Source organism: Schistocerca serialis, chromosome 8 (assembly GCF_023864345.2).
Source record: "Schistocerca serialis cubense isolate TAMUIC-IGC-003099 chromosome 8, iqSchSeri2.2, whole genome shotgun sequence".
NCBI classification, from domain to species: Eukaryota; Metazoa; Arthropoda; class Insecta; order Orthoptera; family Acrididae; genus Schistocerca; species Schistocerca serialis.
Genome location: NC_064645.1, coordinates 27523519 through 27539742, shown reverse-complemented (window position 1 = coordinate 27539742; position 16224 = coordinate 27523519). Strand labels below are relative to the sequence as shown.

The following is a 16224-nucleotide window of genomic DNA, read 5'->3' as shown; positions in this document are numbered from 1 at the left end:
CGCATGCTAAGTACTTGAGCTTGGTGGACTTTTTACGTTTTGTTGCTGCCGATGTAGTCTTTTTGCAAGAAGCTGTGTCCGATCTTTTCCAATTTGTTCCCGGATATCAGGTGTTGTTTAATTTTGATCCGGAATGTAACTGCGGCACTGCGTTGTTGGTTAGGGCCGACATTGATTACACGGACGTTGCTACGATACCTAACGGGCGTGGGGTGGCCTGTACGGTCCACAACATCAGATACGTGAACGTGTACGCACCTTCCGGTGCTGAGGGGAAGCTGCAGCGTCGCATGTTTTATAGCAGAGATGTTTGTCATCTTCTCTCTGGAAACCACCTGCCAATAGTGGTGGGTGGTGATTTTAATTGTGTGTTGGCTGATAGAGACCAGGAGCCACGGCCCTACAAATGTCTAGAACTACAAACGCTTGTCACGGAAATGAAATTTGTCGATACCTGGCGTCATTTGTATCCCGACGAACCGGGGTTTACTTACTACTACGTGACCGGTCGGAGCCGGATCGATCGCATTTATATTTCTGGTGACAAAAGGGGTTGTGTTATCGAGTCTCAGGTGCGCCCCGTTGTCTTTTCAGACCACTGTGCCTATGTTTGTCGCTTCCATTCTTTGCTAGCCACAAAACCCCGTATGCGGATTATGTGGAAGTTCAATGTTTGTCATTTGTCGCATCCTGGTTTTGAACCGGTCGTTTCTCGTGTGTGGCAGCAGGCTGCGAAATATCGTGCCGTGTATCCCACTGTTCTATCGTGGTGGGTGGAATACGTGAAGCCAGCGCTTCGTAAAGCTATCTGTGAATTCAGTCGACAGCTTGCTTATTGGGAGAGGTCCACCATGCACTTTTATGAAACTTGTCTCAATGACGCGATCCGCCTACAGCCGAACGCTCCGGGTCTCAGGTTGGCGCAGATTCGGCAAATTAAAACCCGCCTTCTGGCTCTGAAGGCGAAGTCGCTGAAAGATAGTGTTGTGTGGAGTCAGGCTCCTGGTTCCTTTGACGACGAAGCGCCCTCCTTGTTCCATCACTTGCGAGAGCGCCGTCGGGCGGCGCGCCGTTACGTCACAGAACTGGAAACAGCTGATGGCGTGCGCGACCGCACTCAGTCGGAGATTGTTGCTGAGACGTACCGGCACTTTGTCGATTTTTTTAGTGCTAAAGATAGTGACAACGTCGCCGTCTGTGATCTCCTTGCTGACGTCCCGCGGGTTCTCACAGTCACCGATCGTCTCCACCTTACTGAACCGTTCACTGTCGAGGAAGTGCGTGACGTGCTCAAACGGTGTGCGAAGCACAAATCACCAGGCGCCGACGGCTTACCGCCGGAATTCTATCTTCACTTTTGGCATTTCTTTGGTCCTGTACAACTATGTATAATGAAATCTTAAATGGTGTGTCGGTTCCTCCATCTTTTTTGGAAGGCGTAGTGACCTTAGCTCCAAAGACGCCGACCAATCGTAAAATGTGTTGTTTACGTCCCCTCACTCTCCTCAACGGTGACTACAAATTGTTCACGAAATGTGTAGCGCTTCGTTTGAAAGAGATCATGGGCAAAGTGATTAGTGAATACCAATTCTGCGCAGTGCCACAACGCACAATTTACGACGCTGTGTTGACGTATCGCGACGCAATTGCGTATGCGACGACGCAGAGACAACCATTGGGCATTTTGTCGATCGATTTTGCTATGGCGTTCGATAGGGTGGGCCACCAATATCTGCGGCGGGTGTTGCAACAATTTGGTTTCGGAGCGACATTTATCAACATGCTCTTTAATTTGTTTACGGCGTCGTCATCTCGAGTTTGCATTAATGGGTGTGTCTCGGAGCCTGTTCCCATACGATGTTCAGTGAAACAAGGATGCCCTTTATCTATGGCGTTATTTGCGATCTCTTTGGACCCTCTGTTGCGGAAATTGGCATCATCTTGTCAGGGTCTGCGTATTGGCGTTACTAAACATGTGTGCAGTGCCTATGCCGATGATCTTGGTTTGTTGGTGTCCTCGGTCTCAGATTTAGACGTCATTCGTGCTATTCTACACCAATACGAACTTGCATCGGGTGCGAGTATTAATCCTCGTAAAACCGTCTTTTTACCGATTCATGCAGTTTCACGCGGCTTCTCGCGCCCGTGGTTTACTATTACTCGTGAGCACAAAATTTTGGGCGTCAGATTTCGACCCAATCTCTTGCAGACGGCGGCTTCCAATTGGCGTCTTGTTCTGTACGGTATACGCGCGATGGCTCACTTGAGTGCCACTCGCACCTTGGCGCTAACACAGAGGGTCGCGCTGATCAATTCGTTCTTACTCAGCAGGGCCTGGTACCTTGCCCAACAATTTCACGTACCGGCAGAACTAGGACGGGCCATAACGCAAGCGGTCTATTGGTTTCTGTGGCGGGGGGATGTTTTTAAAGTGGCTTATCTCACGTGTACTTTGCCGCGTGACCGAGGCGGGCTTGGCCTGATACACTTTGCGACAAAAGCATCTGCTTTACTGATTCATAGGACTTGTGTCACGATTGAGAAGAACGCCTCGCATCTTACAACTCTTTTGTTCGGTGTTTATCGTCCCTCATCTGAGCTGGCTCCACTCGATCCGACCGGGATCCCATACCGCCTGCGTTATGTTCGGGAGAGTTATCTCGGTGATGACGACCTCGATCCACGGACGAGATCAGCGCGGGGCGTGTATTCCGCTTTGCGGGGGCGGCCTGCTAGCAATAAGATGGAACTGCGTTTTCCTGGATCGGCGTGGCGGACAGTGTGGGCCAACACCCACGCCTCTTGCTTGCCGCCGGACGTTAGTAGTTTGTGGTATAAGGTCGTGAATCGAGCCTTCCCCACTAACGACAAGATGTGTCGCATTCATTTGCGGCCGTCTGGCTTGTGTGATTATTGCCCATGCGACGACACGCTCGAACACCGATTTTTGTGTCCGCGATCAGCGTCGATTTGGAACATCGCAGTTAAGCTTCTTGCCCTAGTCAATCCCACGAGTCCTACCAGTTTTTCAGTGGACGTCGCGATGATTCCGGATTTTCGACCTTATCCGGCCACGAAACGTGCGGCTACTACGTGGCTCATTGCACATACTGTCTATGCTCTCCTGAAATTGCAGCTGGCGCATGATTTTTCTCTATCTTGAATATGTGTCTGCGCAGCATCGTCTTATTCACTCCCGGACTGACTATACTCGGACTTTTGCCAATTTTTTAACAATTGCTCTAAATTATGCTTTTGACAAACTGCTGTGATGACAACATTGTGTTTCCCAAACATGTCTTTTTTCTTAAAGTTTGATTTGTATTTTCTATGGAACGTAACACGATACTTGGATAAATGACTTAAACGATTCCTACTACTTCACTAATTTGATGCGCAGGACTGTTTTGTCTTACTGTCACTGAATGTTGGAGTGTAACTTATGAAGCATGTCGATGCAATGTTTCGTCAGACAATGAAGTGAATTGAGCCTTTCTAAATGTGTGTGTGTGTGTGTGTGTGTGTATGTGTGTGTGTGTGTGTGTGTGTGTGTGTGTGTGTGTGTGTCTGTCTGTCTGTCTCTGTCTGTCTGTCTGTCTGTCTACGTCTCTGGTTATACCAAAATTAGCCTGTGTTTATCGGCCGTCCGGATGCTCACGCACTATTGGCGGCCCATACGTAATAACGTATATATTAATGCTTCTGTTTATATACACACCTTTATATATATATATATATATATATATATATATATATATATATATATATATATATATATTTCTTTCCATGATGGGTACTTACGTGGCTTGTTCTCTAGTTCTGTCCAAAGCTTTTTGTTTTCTTTCCTTTAGACTTAAGCAAATTGGGGCATGAATTGTTCCGATGTTTTTGAGATTATCATTGCCAGAAAAAAAAATTTAGTTAATCTAGTGCGCCTACGTCTCTCAGCTCTTGGCTCACAATGTCAAGCGATGATTGATCGAATGTTTAAGTTTCTTTTGGCGACACACTGTACCGTTCATTCTCGTACGCAACAGGATGAGCTCGTTGCTTGATGTTTTTTGGCCTTTTTTGTGGCAGTCTTTGTTATTTCTGTGAATTTTTGTATCGCGGATTTGACTTTGAAACGAAATTCGCTTATTGAACAATGTTTGATTTTAGTTTCGTGGCGGTGATAGTCGGTGTTTTCTTTTTTCTGAATAGTCACGTTATTACATTTTGCCTCGTGCTTGTGCTCCACTCATTTTTCCTTTCTGCCGCTGGAGAACTTTACGGCGGTTTGGAGATACCACAAGCAGCGATGTTTTCTGTTGCTTGTTTCTTTCCGATGAGGTTTTCTTTTTCTCTCCTTCTCACAAAAAAAAATGTTAAATACACCGGTAAAAAAAAATGTTAAATACACCGGTTCTCGTCCGATCACCGAAGTTAAGCAACATCGGGCGCGGTTAGTACTTGGATGGGTGACCGCCTGGGAACACCGCGTGCTGTTGGCTCCCCTTCATTGACCTTTTTTTTTATACCGCCCTGTTTCCATACCACCTTTCTGATGTGACAAAGAATCTAAAAAAAAAAAAAATGTTGAATACAGCGGTTCTCGTCCGAGCACCTAAGTTAAGCAACATTGAGCCTGGTTAGTACTTGGATGAGTGACCGCGTGGGAGAAACCTGTGCGAAAATATAGAAGACCAAAGGCAATAATTACATGGACACTAACACTAAAATAAAAGCACCGAACGGATTCTCTTATCGAAACAAGTAAAGAGTAAGCAATTTTTGTAAAACGAAAATAGTAATTTTGTAAATAAAGGTTTACTAACGGTAAATAAAATGCTTTTGGCCCCCCCTTCATTCTTTCGATATTTGATTTGTAATCGTAAATTTATTCTTTAGTCATCTCGTCTCCTCCAGCAGACGTTTCTCGTGCTTGCGCTGTTATAATGATCACGACCCGAGCAGCAGTCGAGCAAAGTCGGGACAAGGCGGAACGGGGATAGGGATAAGAATAGTGCGAATGCACTGCAAATTACGCAATCATCTCGTGTGAGGCGAGGCGAGGAAGCTCACATCGCTAGCAGTGGCGCCTTCCAACACGACACTGCCACACACCGCACAAGCCATACGCCGGTCGGCCCCGCGCCAGCCCTCCGCTGCACTCCAGGGACAAGATGCGTCTTCCGCGAGTGTCGAAGGCAGCACGTGCCAAGCGAATGACAGGAGGTGCAACGAGCAGCTGTGCGTCTCACACACGCGGCGGCGCGCCCGCTAAATCGGCAGTCGCTCCGCTGGCACGACGGACGCGCGCTCAGCGCTGTCCTCGAGGAACTCGCTGCAGCGGAGGGAAGTGCTTTGCGTCAAATGCTGCCGATTTCGACTGAAAGCTATTTGGAGACGAAGCGAATGCGAAATCTGCCGTGCGCCTACAGTACATGAACGCCACGGCCATACCATGTTGAATACAGCGGTTCTCGTCCGAGCACCGAAATTAAGCAACATTGGGCTGGTTAGTACTTGGATGGGTGACCGCGTTGGAGAACCCTGTGCGATAATATAGAAGACCAAAGGAAATAATTACATGGACACAAACACAAAAATAAAAGCACCTAACGGATTATCTTATGGAAACAAGTAAAGAGTAAGCTATATTTGTAAAACGAAAATTGTAATTTCGTAAATAAGTGTTTACTAACGATAAAAAAAATGGTGTTGGCTTCTCTTCATTCTTTCGTTTTCATGTCGTTAGCCTTGCCAGCCCTCTTTTCATACCACCTTTCTTTTGTGACAATGGTGCCTCCTTAAGCATTTTGAACTACTGTAATGGTACGAAAAAGCAGCAATTAACTCAGCTTGACGGAGAATGTGCTAAAGAAGTTTGCCAGGAAGTCTTTGAAGTCGACAAAACAGTACGAATCGGCAGATGTGTTCTGAAATACACCAGCGCCTATTGTTGTTGCAACATTGTAAAGTTCGAAATTTGATTTGTAATCGTAAATTTATTCTTTAGTCGTCTCGTCTCCTCCCGCAGACGTTTCGCGTACTTGCGCTGTTCAGGCAGTGTCTTCGTCGCGTGTTTGGTGCTTCGCCTCGCAGCGTTCTCTTTCTCTACTAGTTACTGTAAGTTTATTGACGCATTATTATGAACCGTGATAACTCCGTACAGTGTGTTTTTGATAGGAACGCGGCTAGACCGTCGCCTTTTGATATTCACGAATGGGTATTTTCCGAATTGCGTATTCCCGAATCTGATTTGGTCGGCATCCAGCTTGATTTTATTCAAAACTCTGTCTTTTTGAAACTTCCGACCGCGGATTTTGTCGACAAGCTCGTTACCCAAAGTGGTGGCGTTAAGAAATTTAAGCACGTGGACGGTGCTTTGTCTGACGTTTTGATACTGCCGGCAGGCTTCGGCATTCGAAATGTGAGGGTTTATAATGTTCCTTTTGAATGCCCCAATGAGGCCATTGCTCGTAAACTTGGCGAATTTGGCACAGTTCTTAGTGTGGAGAATGATGTGTGGCCTGCAGGTTTTAGGTACCGGGTTCTGAGTGGTGTTCGGACGGTACGTTAGATTTGAAGAAACATATACCATCGTCTCTGATCATTGCTGGCACGCGAGCTTTCCTCAGCTATAGTGAGCAGCCGCAGACGTGCTCCGTGTGTGGCAAAACAGATCATTTGCGACAAACCTGCACTTTATGCAGGCCGGCACAGCTGCCGCGCGAAGCTGTTGACAACACCACGTATGCAGGCGCGTTGGTTGGACCCCCATCGCTCGCCCCGCCCGACCGACAGGCTTCTGCCGCTCCTGCGGCTGTGGCACCTGTGTCCGATAATGTGACTCCGCCGACAGTTGTCGTGCCCCCGGTTGTGTCGGAACAAAGTTTACCTGCCGAACGCACCCCTCGCGAGGGCAGTATTTCTGATTTGTCAGCCGTCAGTGTTTCGGACGTGCACGTTGGGGAGTCTTCTGAAATGTTGGTCGAATCCCCCCGGCTGATTTCCGTCCCCGCCCCGCCGACAGACAAGCGGATATTGCAGTCACAACCGGGCCTGTCCACTTCCGGCGAGGCGGATGCTAGCAGCGCCGAAAGTGAGGTGTCCCAAGTTTCCACCCAGTCCGCCCCTGCCGATCCAAAACCGAAGCGTAGGAGGTCTAAGAAACGTTCGAAAACGGCGCCCACTGAGGGCGACGGCGTTTCCTTCGAACAGGCCGTTGAGGGACTAACGGATTCCTTGGTCCAAGATCGTCGTGACGCACCTTTCGTGCACGGTCCACCTGTGTCGGTGCCCGCCACCCCCGCTTCCCGGGCCGTCCCGGACGCTGCACCTCCTCCTTCGGACACCATGCAGTGGTCTGAGGATGTGGAGGAAGATCATTTTTTCTAGTTCCGCTTAAGTTAAAGAGTCCACCCTGACGCGTGCATTCCACCAGTTACGCGTCCTCACACTTAATGTCAATAAAATCCGCAGTGACCGTAAAATTGACGCCCTTTTACACTTTTTGCAATCTGCTCGTTGCGATGTGGTTTTCCTTCAAGAACTTACAGCTGACATTGTCCCGCATCTCACTGCGTTTAATGTTATTCTTAATATTGATCCGGAAGTGATCTTTGGTACGGCGATTTTAATCACGCCCGGTTTAGAGTATAACAACATAGAAATTTTACCGGATGGACGAGGGTTGGCATGTGTTATCTGCGACATATTATTTGTTAACGTGTACGCCCCCTCTGGAACTGACAATAAACGTCTGAGGAATACCTTTTTCACTCATGATGTATGTCAGCTTTTCCATCGGAACCACCGACGGATCATCTTAGGTGGTGATTTTAATTGTGTTTTGCGTGATGCCGACCAGGAGCAGACGGCGAATAAGTGTCTTGCACTGCAAACTTTAGTTGACACTTAAAAACTTGAGGACACGTGGCTTCGTTTTAGTCCGACTGCTAAAGGTTTTACTTATTTTTATCCTACTGGGCATAGTAGATTGGACAGAATTTATATCTCGCCGGATCTCACTGCTCACATCTTGCAGGCGGAAGTTGCTCCCGTCGCATTTTCGGATCATTGTGGTTACTTGTGTGCTTTTAATGTCCCGTATGTTGGCCCGGAACGTACGCGCTCCTATTGGAAATTCAATGTTAGTGTTTTGGATGACGTCAGTCTTGTCGAACAGGTGCATTTGTTGTGGCACCAACTTCTTCAGCGCCGCCCACAGGCGCGTTCTACTGTCGATTGGTGGCTCCGTCACGCTAAGCCGGCTATTCGTACTTTGCTCATTAATTATTGTCGTGACAAGGCCCATTGGGACATGATGACGGTCGCTTTTTATCGAGATTGTTTACAGGATTTAATTACTCGGGTTACCGACCGCCCTGAACTCCTTCCCACGTTACGGAAAATTAAAGCGAAGATTTTAAACCATCTGCATCGCAAGGCACAGGGCTCTGTTGTCCGTAGCAGGCCTTTTGATCCTACGTTGAAGGAACCACTTTCATTGTATCATTTACGACGAGCCCGTCTGCGGCGTGAAAAACTTTTATTCAAGGACTGGATTACGCATGACGGCCTTAAGACTTCAGATCAACGGGTGATTCAGGGCGAAATTTACGATCACTACTCTCAGCTCTTTCAATTTCAACCTTTGAATGACGCCTCCTTGCAGACGTTTTTACACGACCTGCCTTCCATTTTAACGCGTCAGGATAGACTTCTTTTAAATGAGCGTTTTACAGCTGCTGATGTTTCTGCCGCTGTTAAGGCTAGCCCGAAGGGAAAAGCCCCTGGCAATGACGGAATCCCTGTGAAATTTTATGTCAAATTTTCCGGTCTTTTAACTGACACTTTGTTGCCATGGTTAATGAAATCCATAACGGCCTCGATGTGCCGGAAGAATTTTTAGAGGGGCTCAATATCCTCATCCCGAAAACAACTGGCACCCCAAGTGCGGTGACTTTACGGCCGATTACACTATTAAACGCCGATTATAAAATCGTAGCACGCTGCTTTTCACACCGTTTGCGGCCGGCGTTGAAGTCCGTCATTAGTCCTTCTCAATCGTGTGCCGTACCTGGACGGAATATTTATGATGCTGTCCTCGCGTATCGTGAGTGTATCGCTTATGCCACGTCCCGCCGTGGCGGCCGGGCTGCGATACTCTCCATTGATTTTCACAACGCGTTTGACAGAATCAGTCACGAGTACTTGCGGCGGGTCATGTCTCAGTTGGGGTTTGGTTTAAAATTCACGCATGTGATATCCAACCTTTTGAAACCGGCTACTTCCAGAATCCTTTTTCATGACCAGGCCGGTGATGTCCTCAGGATGAACAGATCCGTCCGCCAAGGGTGCCCACTTTCCATGGGCTTATTCGTTTTAGCTTTGGATTCACTGCTACGCAAAATAACGACTGTTTGCCACGGTGTACCCTTTGGTACGGGTTCGCTTGTCTGTCGGGCGTATGCGGATGACTTGGGAGTTTTTATCCAACGTCCCGACGATCTTGATGCGCTACTTCTCATTCTTCACCAGTTTGAAACGGCATCAGGTGCGGTTGTGAACCCCCGTAAGTCCATCTTACTGCCGCTTACTGCGACCATGAGAGCTGTCCGTCGTGATTGGTACACCGTACAGTTGCGACATAAGATTCTCGGGATACAGATGACTGCAAATGTACAACGGATGACGGTGTTAAATTGGCGCGCGGTGTTATATTCTGTTCGGCCGGCGACACAGGCTGCCGCAAAACGAAATTTATCATTGCTGGAGAGGGTTTCGGTTGCAATCATACACAGTAAGAAGAGTCAGTCTGCTTGGACTTAAGTGGCATTGCGCCTTTTGTATTTAATTCCGATGCAATTTCTGTGTTTCATCGTCAATAAGAAGGTCCAAGGGATACAGTAAACCTGAAGTGAAGCATCAATATCAAAAACTGGTCTCACAGCAAAGGCTAAAATCACAGAATGTAAGAAGAGTCCCTCTTCTTCTACTTAAGTCGGCATTATGCCTTTTGTATTTAATTGCGATGCAATTTCTGTGTTTCATCGTCAATAAGAACGTCCAAGGGATACAGTAAACCTGAAGTGAAGCATCGGAATCTAAAACTGGTCTCACAGGAAGGTTCAAAGATTAGGCAGTAAGAAGAGTAAGTCTACTTGCACTTAAGTCGGCATTGTGCCTTTTGTATTTAATTCCGATGCAATTTCTGTGTTTAATCGTCAATAAGAAGGGCCATGGGATACAGTAAACCTGAAGAGAAGCATCGGAATCTAAAGCTGGCCTCACAGGAAAGGTTCAAAACAGAGACAGTAAGAAGAGTCAGTCTTCTTGTACTTAAGTCGGCATTGTGCCTTTAGCATTTACTTCCGATGCAATTTCTGTGTTTAATCGTCAATAAGAAGGGCCATGGGATACAGTGAACCTGAAGTGAAGCATCGGAATCTAAAAGTGGTCTCACGGGAAAGGTTCAAATCATAGAATGTAAGAAGAGTCAGTCCTCTTGTACTTAAGTCGAGATTGTGCCTTTTCTATTTAATTACGATGCAATTTCTGTGTTTCATCGTCAATAAGAAGGTCCAAGGGATACAGTAAACCTGAACTGAAGCATCGGAATCTAAAACTGGTCTCACAGGAAAGGTTCAAAACATAGACAGTAAGAAGAGTCAGTGTTCTGGTACTTAAGTCGGCATTGTGCCTTTTGTATTTAATTCCGATGCAATATCTGTGTCTCATCGTCAATAAGACGGTCCAAGGGGTACAGTAAACGCCGAAGTGAAGCTTCGATATCTAAAACTGGTCTCACAGGAAAGGCTCAAATCATAGAATGTAAGAATAGTCAGCCTCTTGTACTTAAGTCGGCATTGCGCCTTTTCTATTTAATTCCGATGCAATTTCTGAGTTTCATCGTCAATTAGAAGGTCGAAGGTATACAGTAAACCTGAAGTGAAGCATCGGAATCTAAAACAGGTCTCACAGGAAAGGTTCAAAACATAGAATGTAAGAAGAGTCAGTCCACTTGTACTTAAGTCGGCATTGTGCCTTGGCTATTTAATTCCGATGCAATTTCTGTGTTTCATCGTCAATATGAAGTTCCAAGGGATGCAGTAAAACTGAAGTGAAGCATCGAAATCTAAAACTGGTCTCACAGGAAAGGTTCAAAACAGAGACAGTAAGAAGAGTCAGCCTTCTTGTACTTAAGTCGGCATTGTGCCTTTAGGATTTTCTTCCGATGCAATTTCTGTGTTTAATCGTCAATAAGAGGGGCCATGGGATACTGTGAACCTGAAGTGAGGCATCGGAATCTAAAAGTGGTCTCACAGGAAAGGCTCAAATCATAGAATGTAAGAAGTGTCAGTCCTCTTGTACTTAAGTCGACATTGTGCCTTTTCTATTTAATTACGATGCAATTTCTGGGTTTCATCGTCAATAAGAAGGTCGAAGGGATACAATAAACCTGAAGTGAAGCATCGGAATCTAAAACAGGTCTCACAGCAAAGGTTCAAAACATAGAATGTAAGTAGAGTCAGTCCACTTGTACTTAAGTCGGCATTGTGCCTTGTCTATTTAATTCCGATGCAATTTCTGTGTTTCATCGTAAAAATTAAGTTCCAAGGGATACAGTAAAACTGATGTGCAGCATCGGAATCTAAAACTGGTCTCACAGGAAAGGTTCAAAGCATAGACAGTAAGAAGAGTCAGCCTTCTTGTACTTAAGTCGGCAGTGTGCATTTTGTATTTAACTCCGATGCAATTTCTGTGTTTCTTCGTCATTAAGAAGGACCAAGGGATACAGTCAACCTGAAGTGAAGCATCGGAATCTAAAACTGGTGTCACAATAAAGGTTCATAACATAGGCAGTAGGAAGAGTCAGTCTTCTGTAGTTAAGTCGGCATTTTTGCCTTTTGTATTTAATTCCGATGCAATTTCTGAGTTTCATCGTCAATAAGAAGGTCCAAGGGAGACAGTAAACCTGAAGTGGAGCATCGATATCTAAAACTGTTCTCACAGGAAAGCCTCAAATCATCGAATGTAAGAAGAGACAGTCCTCTTGTACTTAAATCGGCATTGTGCCTTTTGAATTTAATTCCGATGCAATTTGTGTTTCATCGTCAATATGAAGGTCTTAGGGATACAGTGAACCTGAAGTGAAGCATCGGAATCTAAAACTGGTGTCACAGGAAAGGTTCAAAACATATACAGTAAGAAGAGTCAGTATTCTTGTACTTAAGTCGGCATTTTGCCTATTGTATTTAATTCCGATGCAATTTCTGTATCTCATCGTCAATAAGAAGGTCCAAAGGATACAGTAAAACTGAAGTGAAGCATCGGAATCTAATACTGGTCTCACAGGAGATGCTCAAATCATAGAATGTAAGAAGAGTCAGTCCTCTTGTACTTAAGTCGGCATTGTGCCATTTTTATTTAATTCCAATGCAATTTCTGTGCTTCTTCGTCAATAAGAAGGTCCAAAGGATACAGTAAACTTGAAGTGAAGCATCGATATCTAAAAGTGGTCCCACAGCAAAGGCTCAAATCATAGAATGTAAGAAGAGTCAGTCCTCTTGTACTTAAGTCGGAATTGTGCCTTTTGTATTTGATTCCGATGCAATATCTGTGTTTCATCGTCAATAAGCAGGTCCAAGGGATGCAGTAAACCTGAAGTGAAGCATCGATAACTATAACTGGTCTCACAGTAGAGGCTCAAAACATAGACAGTAATAATAGTTAGTGTTCTTGTACTTAAGTCGGCATTGTGCCTTTTGTATCTAATTCCGTTGCAATATCTGTGTTTCATCGTCAATAAGAAGGTCCAAGGGATACAGAAAAACTGAAGTGAAGCATCGGAATCTAAAACTGGCGTCACAGGAAAGGTTCAAAACATAGGCAGTAAGAAGAGTCAGTGTTCTGGTACTTAAGTCGGCATTGTGCCTTTTGTATTTAATTCCGATGCAATATCTGTGTCTCATCGTCAATAAGAAGGTCCAAGGGATACAGTAAACCTGAACTGAAGCATCGGAATCTAAAACTGGTCTCACAGGAAAGGTTCAAAACATAGACAGTAAGAAGAGTCAGTGTTCTGGTACTTAAGTCGGCATTGTGCCTTTTGTATTTAATTCCGATGCAATATCTGTGTCTCATCGTCAATAAGAAGGTCCAAGGGGTACAGTAAAGGCCGAAGTGAAGCTTCGATATCTAAAACCGGTCTCACAGGAAAGGCACAAATCATAGAATGTAAGAATAGTCAGCCTCTTGTACTTAAGTCGGCATTGCGCCTTTTCTATTTAATTCCGATGCAATTTCTGTGTTTCATCGTCAATTAGAAGGTTGAAGGGATACAGTAAATCTGAAGTGAAGCATCGGAATCTAAAACAGGTCTCACAGGAAAGGTTCAAAACATAGAATGTAAGAAGAGTCAGTCCACTTGTACTTAAGTCGGCATTGTGCCTTGTCTATTTAATTCCGATGCAATTTCTGTGTTTTATCGTCAATATGAAGTTCCAAGGGATGCAGTAAAACTGAAGTGAAGCATCGAAATCAAAAACTGGTCTCACAGGAAAGGTTCAAAACACAGAATATAAGAAGAGTCAGTCCACTTGTATTTAAGTCGGCATTGTGCCTTTTGTATTTAATTCCGATGCAATTTCTGTGTTTCATCGTCAATATGAAGGTCCAAGGGATACAGTAAAACTGAAGTGAAGCATCGGAATCTAAAACTGGTCTCACAAGAATGGTTCAAATCATAGACAGTAAGAAGAGTCAGCCTTCTTGTACTTAAGTTGGCAGTGTGCCTTTTGTATTTAATTCCGATACAATTTCTGTGTTTCTTTGTTATTAAGAAGGTCCAAGGGATAATGTAAACCTGAAGTGAAGCAATGGAATCTAAAACTGGTGTCACAGGAAAGGTTCAAAACATAGACTGTAAGAAAAGTTAGTTTTCTTGTACTTAGGTCGGCATTTTGCCTTTTGTATTTAATTCCGATGCAATATCTGTGTTTCTTCGTCAATAAGAAGGTCCAAGGGATACAGTCAACCTGAAGTGAAGCATCGGAATCTAAAACTGGTGTCACAGGAAAGGTTCAAAACATAGACAGTAGGATGAGTCAGTCGTCAGTAGTTAAGTCGGCATTCTGCCTTTTGTATTTAATTCCGGTGCAATTTCTGAGTTTCATCGTCAATAAGAAGGTCCAAGGGAGACAGTAAACCTGAAGTGGAGCATCGATATATAAAACTGTTCTCACAGGAAAGCCTCAAATCATAGATTGTAAGAAGAGTCAGTCCTCTTGTACTTAAATCGGCATTGTGCCTTTTGTATTTAATTCCGATGCAATTTGTGTTTCATCGTCAATATGAAGGTCTGAGGGATACAGTGAACCTGAATAGAAGCATCGGAATATAAAACTGGTGTCACAGGAACGGTTCAAATATAGACAGTAAGAAGAGTCAGTCTTCTTGTACTTAAGTCGGCATTTTGCCTATTGTATTGAATTCCGATGCAAATTCTGTGTCTCATCGTCAATAAGAAGGTCCGAGGGACACAGTAAAACTGAAGTGAAGCATCGGAATCTAAAACTGGTCTCACAGGAAATGCTCAATTCATAGAATGTAAGAAGAGTCAGTCCGCTTGTACTTAAGTCGGCATTGTGCCATTTTTATTTAATTCCGAAGCAATTTCTGTGCTTCATCGTCAATAAGAAGGTCCAAGGGATACAGTAAACTTGAAGTGAAGCATCGATATCTAAAAGTGGTCTCACAGGAAAGGCTCAAATCATAGAATGTAAGAAGAGTCAGTCCTCTTATACTTAAGTCGGCATTGTACCATTTTTATTTAATTCTGATGCAATTTCTGTGCTTCATCGTCAATAAGAAGGTCCAAGGGATACAGTAAACTTGAAGTGAAGCATCGATATCTAAAAGTGGTCTCACAGGAAATTCTCAAATCATAGAATGTAAGAAGAGTCAGTCCTCTTGTACTGAAGTCGGCATTGTGCCTTTTGTATTTAATTCCGATGCAATTTCTGTGTTTCATCGTCAATAAGAAGGTCCAAGGGATACAGTAAACCTGAAGTGAAGCATCGTAATCTAAAACTAGTCTCACAGGAAAGGTTCAAAACAGAGACAGTAAGAAGAGTCAGCCTTCTTGTACTTAAGTCGGCATTGTGCCTTTAGGATTTTCTTCCGATGCAATTTCTGTGTTTAATCGTCAATAAGAAGGGCCATGGGATACTGTGAACCTGAAGTGAAGCATCGGAATCTAAAAGTGGTCTCACAGGAAAGGCTCAAATCATAGAATGTAAGAAGTGTCAGTCCTCTTGTACTTAAGTCGACATTGTGCCTCTTCTATTTAATTACGATGCAATTTCTGGGTTTCATCGTCAATAAGAAGGTCGAAGGGATACAATAAACCTGAAGTGAAGCATCGGAATCTAAAACAGGTCTCACAGGAAAGGTTCAAAACATAGAATGAAAGTAGAGTCAGTCCATTTGTACTTAAGTCGGCATTGTGCCTTGTCTATTTAATTCCGATGCAATTTCTGTGTTTCATCGTCAATATTAAGTTCCAAGGGATACAGTAAGACTGATGTGCAGCATCGGAATCTAAAACTGGTCTCACAGGAAAGGTTCAAAGCATAGACAGTAAGAAGAGTCAGCCTCCTTGTACTTAAGTCGGCAGTGTGCCTTTTGTATTTAACTCCGATGCAATTTCTGTGTTTCTTCGTCATTAAGAAGGACCAAGGGATACAGTCAACCTGAAGTGAAGCATCGGAATCTAAAACTGGTGTCACAGGAAAGGTTCATTACATAGGCAGTAGGAAGAGTCAGTCTTCTGTAGTTAAGTCGGCATTTTTGCCTTTTGTATTTAATTCCGATGCAATTTCTGAGTTTCATCGTCAATAAGAAGGTCCAAGGGAGACAGTAAACCTGAAGTGGAGCATCGATATCTAAAACTGTTCTCACAGGAAAGCCTCAAATCATCGAATGTAAGAAGAGTCAGTCCTCTTGTACTTAAATCGGCATTGTGCCTTTTGAATTTAATTCCGATGCAATTTGTGTTTCATCGTCAATATGAAGGTCTGAGGGATACAGTGAACCTGAAGTGAAGCATCGGAATCTAAAACTGGTGCCACGGGAAAGGTTCAAAACATATACAGTAAGAAGAGTCAGTCTTCTTGTACTTAAGTCGGCATTTTGCCTATTGTATTTAATTCCGATGCAATTTCTGTATCTCAT

At 44.4% G+C, this 16224-nt stretch overlaps 2 pseudogenes; both read left to right on the top strand.

Moving 5' to 3' along the window:
• Positions 1-4372: 4372 nt before the first annotated feature.
• LOC126417313 (5S ribosomal RNA) lies at positions 4373-4493 on the top strand (annotated as a pseudogene).
• A 938-nt stretch (positions 4494-5431) lies between these two features.
• On the top strand, positions 5432-5549 carry LOC126417899 (5S ribosomal RNA; annotated as a pseudogene).
• The last annotated feature ends 10675 nt before the right edge of the window (positions 5550-16224 follow it).